The sequence below is a fragment of the Haliaeetus leucocephalus genome, unplaced genomic scaffold (genome assembly GCF_000737465.1).
Source record: "Haliaeetus leucocephalus isolate CR32 unplaced genomic scaffold, Haliaeetus_leucocephalus-4.0 Scaffold526, whole genome shotgun sequence".
Lineage (NCBI taxonomy): Eukaryota > Metazoa > Chordata > Aves > Accipitriformes > Accipitridae > Haliaeetus > Haliaeetus leucocephalus.
In genome coordinates, this window is record NW_010972962.1 from 2,864,777 (window position 1) to 2,875,925 (window position 11,149).

Genomic DNA, 11,149 nt, shown 5'->3' on the forward strand with positions numbered 1-11,149 from the left:
TTACATTCCCACTGATTTCAAAAGGCTTTAGGCCAGGTCTTTATTTGTCTTCATCGTACAAAATTCAGAGCATTTATGATGAAGTTGTCAATGTGCCACAGTCAGCAAGGGAAGACTCACAGCACAGAGCTAATAACCCAACGGGGAGGAGAAAAACCTCTGAATTTAGCATAGCTGACATAAGCTGTGATGTCATTTCCACACAAAGGCTAGTGAAAAAAAAAAAAACACCAACATCTTTTTTTCAGATCCAAGATACAGAGATATGTAAATTGCTTGGCCTCCATTTCAAATAAACAGTGTGAGATAACCCAAAAACTTAATAACACTTTCAGCATTCATTCCTTGCTCTTCAGAGGACTCAAAGCCTATGACAGGATCAGATCGCTGGGAGAGCAGTGAGCCAAACCACTTGTACAGGCACGCAGCCTCAGCGCCATCCCACCCAGCAGTGCCAGCAGAGTCTGGTTCTCACTCTTCAACAAGATGTTTGGGTTGTTTTTTTTTATTTTGGAGGAAGTAATTTTAAACAAACTATAAAAAAAAAAAACTTGCTGTAACAACTCTAAAGGATTTTTGGTATGATTATGGCTGAAATTAACAATTCTCTAAGGACTGATTAAACAAGCCAAGCAAAACAGGTGAAGATCAGAGAGAAAGGGCATCTAAGAATTATAAAAGATGCCCAGCTAAATTAAAAAAAAATAAACTTCAGCCAAACAGGGAAGAAACCACTGAAAGGAAGTCTGAAAGTACAAAAAAACCGCCAAATTACTGAATTTGGGCAATTCAAAAAAGGCTGCAGAATAATTTTACCATTTTTAAAAAATACTTTTTTTTTTAATGAAAACCCCCCACTTTCCCCCCCAAGATAACTCCTTAATACAAACTTTGCTTTAAGTGTTATGCATACCTTTTATGCCAGTAAATAATTTTAGAACTTGAGAACATTTATGAGAAAATTCAACCTGGAGGGTAATTTTCCTGAAGTTTCTGCTTGGCAAATGAAAATAGTGTTTTCAACAGATGAATATCCTTCCCTGTAATTGTTATTCTGTTACCATCATGTAAATTGGTGTTTTACACAAATGCAGCTTGAAACCTACCTAATGAAAAAAAAAAAAAACCCAACCAAAAATCAAACCAACCTGTACAGGACAGGGCAGAACAGCATTAATAACATGTAAGCACAGGCTTCTAAATAATAAAAAAAAAAGTTGTTGCATAATTTATTCACTTTCCTACTAGTTTCACAGATTAAGATAGCAGCACCATGAGATAACTACAAGATTTCTTTTGCCCTTAGCTCAGTAATTTACAAGTCTTCAGGTTTCATTGGGTTTTGTTGCTGTTCAATGGGAAAATACTGTGGAAATAACGCTTACCTGCATTCCCAGTCTACAAAGCTCGCTAACTGCAGCTTGATAGAGGCACATGCCCACCAAGCACCATAAAGAAAGATTTACAGTAAGTGGTGACTAATCTTTAGAGCATATACTGTACATGTATCACTGAGTCAGCTTGAAAGTTCCTTCATTCACTCGAACACCACTTCTTCCATTCTCCTTTCTCTCTGATCTGCAGGCAGATCTGAAATCTGCTTTCCCTTCATTCAAGGAGAGCTTCTTATTGCCTTAATAGGTAATAGGTGCAGGTACAAAAACTTACTGCTATTGTACAGGATTGAGCTAAAAAACACGGAGTTGCCTACACAGCAGCATAAAACCAAACAAACAGGCAAAAAAAAAAAACCAACTGCATTTTCTTTCAGCAAGAAACTTCTGTGTACGCAAGGAAGGAGCCCTGCAGGAAAGGACTCTCTAGGGGGCATAAGCTGACCCTGCTACTGGAAAAACTTCCCAGCTCCAACATTTGGCAATCTGATCATACAAAGCCCGTGAGAAATGCCCAGTTTAAGCGACCTGGTTTACTGGTAACAAAAGCAGTAGCAGAACAACACAGGCATGTACTATAGACAGCTGGAATGGCCACATATGACTTTGCATTTGCTTAAGCCCAAAATAAGATGCCTCGCTCTTTTGTTCTCTTTTTTCATTTCTTGCAATTTACATAATTAGCAGTACAGATTTTCCAGAAATAACCTGAAAGTAAAAGTTCTACCTGAAAAAAAAAGCAAGCTATTTATACTAAGGATAGTGTGGGGCTCAAATGTAAGGATTTTCTTTACATAATTGAAGCCTATCATCCACTTTGTAATTACAATTCTTCGACTAGAAGAATACAATTATTAGAGAGTAAAACAATTACACCAAAAAGTTGCATTCATATACAGACCCAACCTTGCACCTTCTTTCAAGCAGTCACACAGGTAGTTCAACTGACTACAATATGAGCAGGCTTTGCTACAGATGACTAAAAATTGAAAAATTTGGCCCAATACTGAGCACACTTAATCCAACGGAAGCCTTTCCATCAACCAGCTTTATGTAGTAATCTATGTGCCACTGCCACAACGTCTGCGCTGCAACCTTATTACTTTTGGACCATCGCCTACTGGCTGAGAGCTAGTCTTTAAAACCAGATGAGCCCATGTTATTTTAATGAACCCTTACTTTAACTAACGATCAAGTAGTTAGCCAAGGGATCATATGCTGACAGACTTCCAGCATGAAAGTATTGCTCCTTTCATAAATTATTGTAATTCTGTGGTATTAGTCTATCGTTTATATATGTGCAACATCCAGATTAAAATTTCTTCTGAAAGTTGGAAATCATTGAAATAAAAGTCTGCTAGGGCCTTATTTTATCATCCCCGCTCATGTTAAGCAGTACCTTACTATGCAGGCAGCCACATTTGACTTAACTTACGTTCTTCTCATTAACAAAACAGCACTTAACCCAATGTCTTTTTTCTGTGCACCTCCCTTTTCAGGCATATTATTTCTTTAAATCTAAAGCTGTTTTTAACTTCAAAGACTAATTTTTTACTACAAGCAAAATGAAGGGTAAAATTCATCCTCTGCAATGCATCTTTGGTTTTTGAGCATATAAACGATGAAGGCTTTTTTCGTTTTACCTGCAAGGCATATTCTCTTATTCATGATTTTTCACTATAATAGAACTTTAATACTTTTCTAAAGTTGCTGCATTATGAACCAGCTCTTTCAAAATTTCATAGTCCTAAGAAAACCACTTTTCCTCACTTCAGAAAAATTTTGCTTCTCATTTTCTACTTCTGTCAAACACATGCAGGCAGCAGCAATACTTTTTCATCATGATCCATGCAGCTCAGATACCAATTTACTGAACTCTGACAGCATAAAACAAGCTTATCTGATGAAAAAATATAGAGAATTACTGTTCATCACCACAGCTGAGAAGCCTCTTCCAGTTTTGGAAACACACGGCATCAATGGAAAAAAGAGGGAAAAGCTGCCTGCCTGTGCTTCTGCAAACATTTTGGCTTAGAGGGCTTATTACCACCTTAAATGGAGATATGTCCCTACCATACTAAGAAATATGTGTTTAATGTAGTTATGAATATGAATCTCACTTTTCCAGACATAAATTGTCTGCTAATTTAGAAACCTCCCTCCACTCGCCCCACACTGTACCTGATGCTTTGCCATGCAGGCTTATTGAAACACATGGGGATGGTTCGCAGGGCATTCCTGTGGATGAGGACTGAAAGGTAATTAGTGCTTCACTGCTTGTGTTCATAGACACCCTCTAACAACAGGTTCCTACAACCTGTCCTACCTCGGCGTGATCAGGAGGGTGAAAGTCCTTCTGCACAGAGGCAAGAATGCCATTTCTGACACTCAAATGCTTACAGAAAAGACTGCATCCTGCCCCGCTTGGCATGCTACTGCTCGCAGCAATTGTGTTGCCAAAGAAAGTTAGAGCTTCAAACAGCTTTACTCAGTCCTTTTATATAAAGTATCCTGGTTCAGCATCTCACCACTAAAGCACGTCAATCTCCGAGATGGTTTTCTGCCCTATTTTTGCCAGGAACTCATTAGAATATCACTGCAAGTACTTGTTTATTATCATTGCTGTGATGCTGAACTCACGTTTTTACACTGATCAATAAAAACTAAATCAACACGCTACACACCCAGCCCACACATGAAGAAAATTCATTTAACAAGAAGATCAAAGTTGTCTACCTTCTACTGCTATAAAATCACAACCAGCCTGTTGGTTTTTGCCAGTTATCTTTGAAGAATGATTGGAAATGAACAAAAATAATTCTGGAAGCACATACTGAAATTGCAGATACAAAACAGAGATAGGAGGATGCATGCAAATAACCACGTGGGAGACCTTCGCTTGAATTTTAATTGCATGGCAGGCCAAAGAGACAGCTGGAGTATCAACGCTCCTGCAAAGCTGCACCATTCAATGTAGCTTAACATTAACGATTTATTTTGTTTTACCAAAATACACAGGGGTTTCTTTGCAACCCTCAATAAAAGCTTTTGAAAAGTAACCAAAAAAACCCCAAAAGCAAGCCAGCGGGTTAGCATCTGAACTGCTTCCACCCATTTCCCCCCCAGTATATTAGGGGGGCAAGCAGCAACAGAACTGCTGTGCTCAATGCTGAGCTACACATAGTGACATAAACTTGCGGTTCAGGTGACTACAGCCTCCTGTGCTCAGCTTTGGTAATGGCACAGAGCTCATGGTTATTTGAAGTCCCACTGTGACCTAGGAGCCATTGCAAAGGTGATGCTTTCAGTCTCCGGAGAGAACACAACATGCAGCCCTCTCCCTGCTGAAAGTAGCATGTCACCAACTCCAAGACCACCACCCACCCCTCTGCAAGGTAAGCCCAGCTTTGATGCTCAGGACAGAACAAAACATAAAAGAGGCAGGCCAAAAAGAAGCAACTGGGAAGATATTTACGGAACTCTAAGTCAATGTCCTGAATATTTCAGGGCTGTGGCAGACTACGTTTTGGGGAAAAGGAAGCTCAGTTTAGCTATGTAGCGTCTTCTAACTATTCATACCTGTGGCAGATGTGAACCATTTAAAGACTGGTCACCATCCATTTTTTATTTAATACACTGCTATTGTTGCTAACAATGCAAATCTTAACAGCATAAAAAGAGCAAACCGCTCGCAAATTTGCTTATGAAATAACAATGACACTATTTACTGGTTGGGGGCGTGGGTGTCTGGTAGAAACAGGATCTTTCACCAGGACATCTTCTCCACCAGCAGAAAGAGAGACAGCAGGGTAGTGGCAGAGACGAAGCACTGGCCATAGAAGTCCAGTAGGCAGCACTGCCAGCAGCAGTCCTACTCGAACACCCAGCAGCTACAGACTCTTGCCAAAGAAGCCCCATTTACGTGCTCCTTCTTCATGCACGGCTGCACTATCCAAAGAAGTAAATAATCTTTAGTCTCTGATTAAAATAAGTATTAATAGCATCTTACCTTATGCCTCCAAACTTTCACAAATTTATATAATCTGCAGGATTTAAAAACTGTATTCAAAATTAAAGTACATGGGATCTCCTTGAGGAAAAAATAGTATGACATATGAAAAACATACTTCATAATGTATTTCCTGCTCACCAATAAATTGTATTCAATTCTGCATGCAGAGCAGAGGGCTATTTCAACTTATGCAAAGCTCTAAGACCATTCATTTCACTAGGATCCACTTAAGATCATACTCTTGCAAGAGTGCCCGTATGCATTTGTGCCACAGGAGAGCAGGGTTTCCCCTACTGACCAGTCCAAAACTACATGCCAGGATTGTAGTGTGTATTCTGTTAAGAAAATGCAAGAAGTTACTATTTAGGTCAAGTGTAAAATTTAAAAAAAAGAAAAAAAAAAAAAAAAAGACTTACTAATATAGCTGTAATTGGCATAACCCTCCAAGTGTAAACAGAGATCCTTCCAGGAAAAGGCATTTCTAGTTATGATTTGGCATATGAAATATGACAATACTGGGAAAAACACTTTTCTGCTAGCACAACTGGAACTCAAGACAGGACTCTTACCCACACAGAAGTGTTGCAAAACCCCTTAATCCCCTAATATGCACTATTTTACCAGCAGAATTTTTGTTTTAAAGGGGAGGATGTATTTAAGGTCACTTCTAAACACACCAGCATTAGCTATTTTTTTTTCTTTTAAATACAAAAACTAGAACACAGACTTCCCTCCTATCCTCCCCCACCTACCCCAAACACACAAACACTAAAAATATATAAATAAAGGAAATGAAACTTCCCCATCAATGAAAATGGGGGGGGGGGGGGGGAGGGGAGTGGAGAACAAAGACAAAAATGGGTCTGTACAGCATCTTTTATGGCCAACTAAGAGTCAAATTACTACTTTTTTTTTTTTTTTTTTAAACACAGAGAACTTCAGCCCTTATCACATTTTAAACTTAATAGCCACTTGCTTCACAGGGCTGGATACTTTCTTTCCACAGTCCCATGTTGAAGTTGTTGAGAATTTGATATTCACTTAAAGAGAAAGTACCTAAAATAAATTCTGCACCTCAAATGGACCCTGTCCTTTAGGAGCCCTGGTAAGCCAGACAGTGTGAACAAAAACCTCTCACTGTCTGGGACCTTTTAAAAAAGAGCTGCTGATAATTTAACATTTAACTTATCCCCCTTCTGCTGGGGCAATCCTTCCCCAATTCATATTTTTGCAGTCTTTACATTCCAGGGTTAGCTGGAGATTTTAGTACCCGAGTCTGATCTTTTCCTCATTACTGAAGAGGAGATTTCTGACAAATGAAAAAACCCACCCAAATATCAAAAAAGACCATCTGCAACAATCTTGCTTTGCTATAGATGCAATGAAGTCTAAACATGAAGAGAAAAAAAAAAAAAGACAAAGCAAAACAAAACCTTGCAGCACTGCACTTCAAGGACATATCACAATGCAGGCTCTATCAAAAATCTTACCATGAGCAGTTGATGAGGAGAGGGAGGGGAAAGACAGCAACCATTTTCTTGCTGAACTAAAAAGACAAGAGAAAATTTTTGATAAGGCCCAGTAAGGCTGCTCTAGAAAGGTCGAATCTGCGGGGTAGGGAAACTCAGCACTTGTGGCCTTGTGCCTGGAAAGTGACCTACACCAGCCCAGCTGACAGGCAGCTAGGAAGCTGAAGATCAGTGATTCACGTGAAATTCTAACAAAATTTAAACTGCAAATTGGACAAAGGCAAAGCAAAAATAAAATAAATAAAAAAAAATCAACTACCTTTTGAGTCTGCATCATATCAGCATTTTGGGTCTTTCCAGAGCAAATCGTCAGTCAACTATGAAAACTTAGGTGGGCTGTTTGTGTGAGACACGTTACTCTTTGTTACAGAGTAAGCTGAAACCACAAGACTCATTTCACTCAGAACCTCAAAATATACCCAACGCTACGCGACTCCGCCAAAACCCTGCAACATTCCCATTCTAATATGGAGGGTTTAAACTTTAAAAAAAAATCCCTATTACAAGCATGCCCCGGGTTCCCCAAACCATTATCCTCTTGAGAAGAAAGTAACATAAATGACGTATTTGCCCTCTAGTTTCTGTGGCAGCAGGTTGTAACCTGAGCACGTTTTCCAGTTTTTCCCCCACACAAATCCATGTCTTCTTATTTTCTGCTGCTGTTCTGAGCAGGACCAGGTGAGCCCACACCCTCACCACCACGGAGTGATGATGCCAAGCCAGAAAGAGAGAAAATAAACCGCTGTCAGATATACTCTTCCTTCTGCCCACAGAAGCCAATATCCAACAAGAACCAGCACCGCTGCGACCGCCCATGTTACCCACTTCATCCTCCCGGCTGGGCTGGACCACACGCTACCTAGTGACACACATGCAATGGCAGCAGCAAGGACATGATGGCGTAAAAGCCCATTCTCAGCATCTCCAGAGCTAAGGGGAAATAATCCCCCAAGCTCTACAGGATAACTTGGCACATAAATAAATGTATGCTGCTCAAAAGCAAATTCAATGGATCTCTTAAATCTGTTTGGTTTCAAGCAAAGAGTTAAAGAACAAACCAAAACTGATAAAATTCTTGCTACCTTTCTTTAAACCACGCTCAGACCTACTCTTTGAAGGAAGAGCCGCCTTTCTTAAAATATATTTGAATGCGCTATTTTTGTCTTTATCTTAGAAGGCCTGATTTCCCCTCACAGCCCTGCAATTGGTTACAATAACGGGTTTCTCAGAGCCAGACAAGTTAAGAAGAGGTTTTATAACTTCATATGCAGCAAAATGTATGGAATTTGCTGCCTTCATTTTTTTAGTTTCAAGTGCAGCTCCCTCACTCCCCACCCTACAAATACTCACACATGCAGTAACACTACTCTTCTAAGCCGTGTCATGGAAGTCAGCGCTTCTGACCACTCGTGCTTCTCACCTTAGGTAAATAACCAAGCGGGTGGCAGCCACACCAGGCAGAATTTACATGTGCACTTAAAGATGCTTCTGCCTACATCTTACAGGTGGAGGAGAGGCAAAAGGATCCCTTAATTTTAGGGACAGAAAAAATTATAATTCTGATGATAATTTTTCATTGGAAGCTATGCGGCTTCAAAAAAATGCAAGAGGAGGAAACAAATTGTTTCCATATCAACGATTATTTTGTATCTATCAAACACTGCTTGCTTTTTTTAAAAAAAGCACTTATTTTTAAGGAAGCTGAAATGAAACTGCCTTATCTCACAAGTTATTATGACACATCATAAGGAGACACAACCTTCCAGCACCAGAATCTCACAATGACACTATGGATCCCAGGGCCCTTCTTCTACTACTGTCCTATTACGGTATTGGAAAAGGGAGAAAAGAGACTTCTTGAACACTTTGCTGAGTGAGTTTTTAAGCGACATATTCCCCACTTGATTAGAACAAACAAACAAAAATAAAATAAGATGAAAATATTGACAGCAAAATATTATCTCACTGCTTTAAGAGACCTACAGTACATTCCAGGACTGCTGCTCTTATATTTTGCTCATACTCCCTGCCAGATCCCAAGTTACAAGCTCAATTTACAATGACAAGCCTCACTATATCCCTGGAAGAATTAAATGACCAGAAGAAGAGAAGTAATAAGAGTTCTGAGTTTATAATCTAGGAATTCTTTTTTCCTACCTAGGCTAGTTGAATGCTACCCAAAAGCGAAACGAACCTGAAGTGAGGACTCGCTTTATGCTTTTAAATGCATACTGGAGTATTCTCAGAGGCGGGTCATCAGCAGTAACATAAAGGTCAAGAAAATTAAATGGATAAGACACGGAGACTTTTTCAGTCTACCTAAATACAACATGAGTTAATGTTAGGTAGAGAGGTTAGTCACGCTGCGGTTTATTTATGCTCACGTTGGCCCATGCGGGAGCGATGTAAACACTAGAGGCAGGACGGCTACCAAGCTACCCCCTGGCCTCATCCCTCTCCCCGAGGGGAGGGATGCCAACAGCAGAACATAACGTTAATAGCAGCGTGATTAAGCTCTGGCTTTATCATTTCACCAAGAGGCCGATTCTCCACTCTTCACTCAGGCCAACTTCCACAGCGAAGGGCATTACTTGTATTTGAGCTTTTTTGGCTTTTCAGGATACACTGGTTTGACTACCATGTCGACGGTGCTGCTCAGTTCCTTGCTGGAGTCTCCCAACTTCAGAAACACAAGCTGCTTATCAGTGGTAGTAGAACAGATCACAAGAGCATTTATTTGTGCCAAAACTTTTGAGTAGGGTATATTTAAGCCTTAAATTTTTCCAAAGTGTATCAGACTACCAGCTATAGAAGAAAAATGCATACAACGCATTTTCTTCATATGAAAAATCACTTATCTAAATTCTAAACAAATATATTTGCTTCAAGCAAAGCTGCATAGCTTAACTTCCATGCCACATACACATGCATAGAGCATTGATGAAGCAGCACGTTTGTTGTTAAATGTGTGCCTTGGACATGCCTTAGGAAAAAAGCTAACACACCAACCAGGGCACATAATGCCCCGTCACTTCAGCGGGTAACAAAGTGAAATGGGTTATTTCCAGATAGATGCGTCTTAATAAGGAAATGGCTCCATTCTGATCCAATTTAACATCTGGACAAGACCACCAAGTAGATAAGCGATTACAGCAAACAGCTGCCCATACCTATACCGCATGCAGGACGGTTCACGCATACGATGACATTATACGGCTGGGTCACTTCACCGTGATACGGGACCCTGACCAAGGGCAGGGGGCAGGTCCCTGGGGGAGCTCTGCGGGCCAGTGCCCCAGGCAGGAGGGGTACAGGCGGCAGGGGGGCCCCGCCGAGCAGCCCGGCAGGCCAGGCCCAAGCTTGCCAGGTGAACTCTCCCCTCCTCCCATACTTACAGTAAAATTACAGCTGTCAAAGACATAAAACGTCACCCCCAGCGATTACCTGCTTAAAACATTAATCACGCAGTTAAGCACTTTGCGACGTTTTCCATGCTTTAGTTACGGATCATCATATTTATTTCGCTGCTATCATACTGGTCTGTAAAAATCTATGAACCAACAACTAACCACTTGACTCACGACCTGTGTTGATGCACCGGGACAGCAGGTACGGGTCAGATTTTACTGGGCAAAGGTATTAACCCTGCTAAGTTTACATCTCGAAGAGCCAAGCCGGCTAGTTGATTGGCAGACGTGAAAACCGCTCTGTAAAGTCAGCAGAAGGATGAGTAGGCATTATCCATTTATTAACTGGTTAACTGCCAATTAATTTTACTTGCAAATCGCCTCTCTGGTATTTAAACATCTGGCTAAGAGTTCTTGCTCGTTACCCCCCGTATTTCGACGGGCCAGCAAAACGAAGCGCTTCTGTGCCCCGCCGCGCGTTCCGCTCCCGCGGAAGCGAAGGAGAAATCCACGTTTCTCCAACAGAAGTTCGCACCCAGCGGAGCCGCCCGGCCGCAGGGAAGGGCTCCGAAGCCCAGCCCCGGACCGCCTCGTTGCTAACACCGACTGATACCGAGACCCGGCCGACCGCGCTGCCGGCAGCCGCGGGGCGGGGGCGGGCAGGGAGAAGTCACGCGTGGGCCGGCCACTCGTGCCAGGGGCCGTGACGGGGACGGCGGGACCGCCGCTCGGACAACTTCCGCGGCAAGCCCCGCCGAGCCGGCCTTCCCCGCCTCCACTCCACTCCCCTCCGCGGCACGGCACGGC

At 41.6% G+C, this 11,149-nt stretch overlaps 1 protein-coding gene across 2 annotated transcripts in view; it reads right to left on the reverse strand.

The window, feature by feature from the left end:
* The window catches only part of TRERF1 (transcriptional regulating factor 1), a 101,364-nt gene that overhangs the window by 89,920 nt on the left and 295 nt on the right, over positions 1-11,149 (reverse strand). The window lies entirely within an intron of this gene.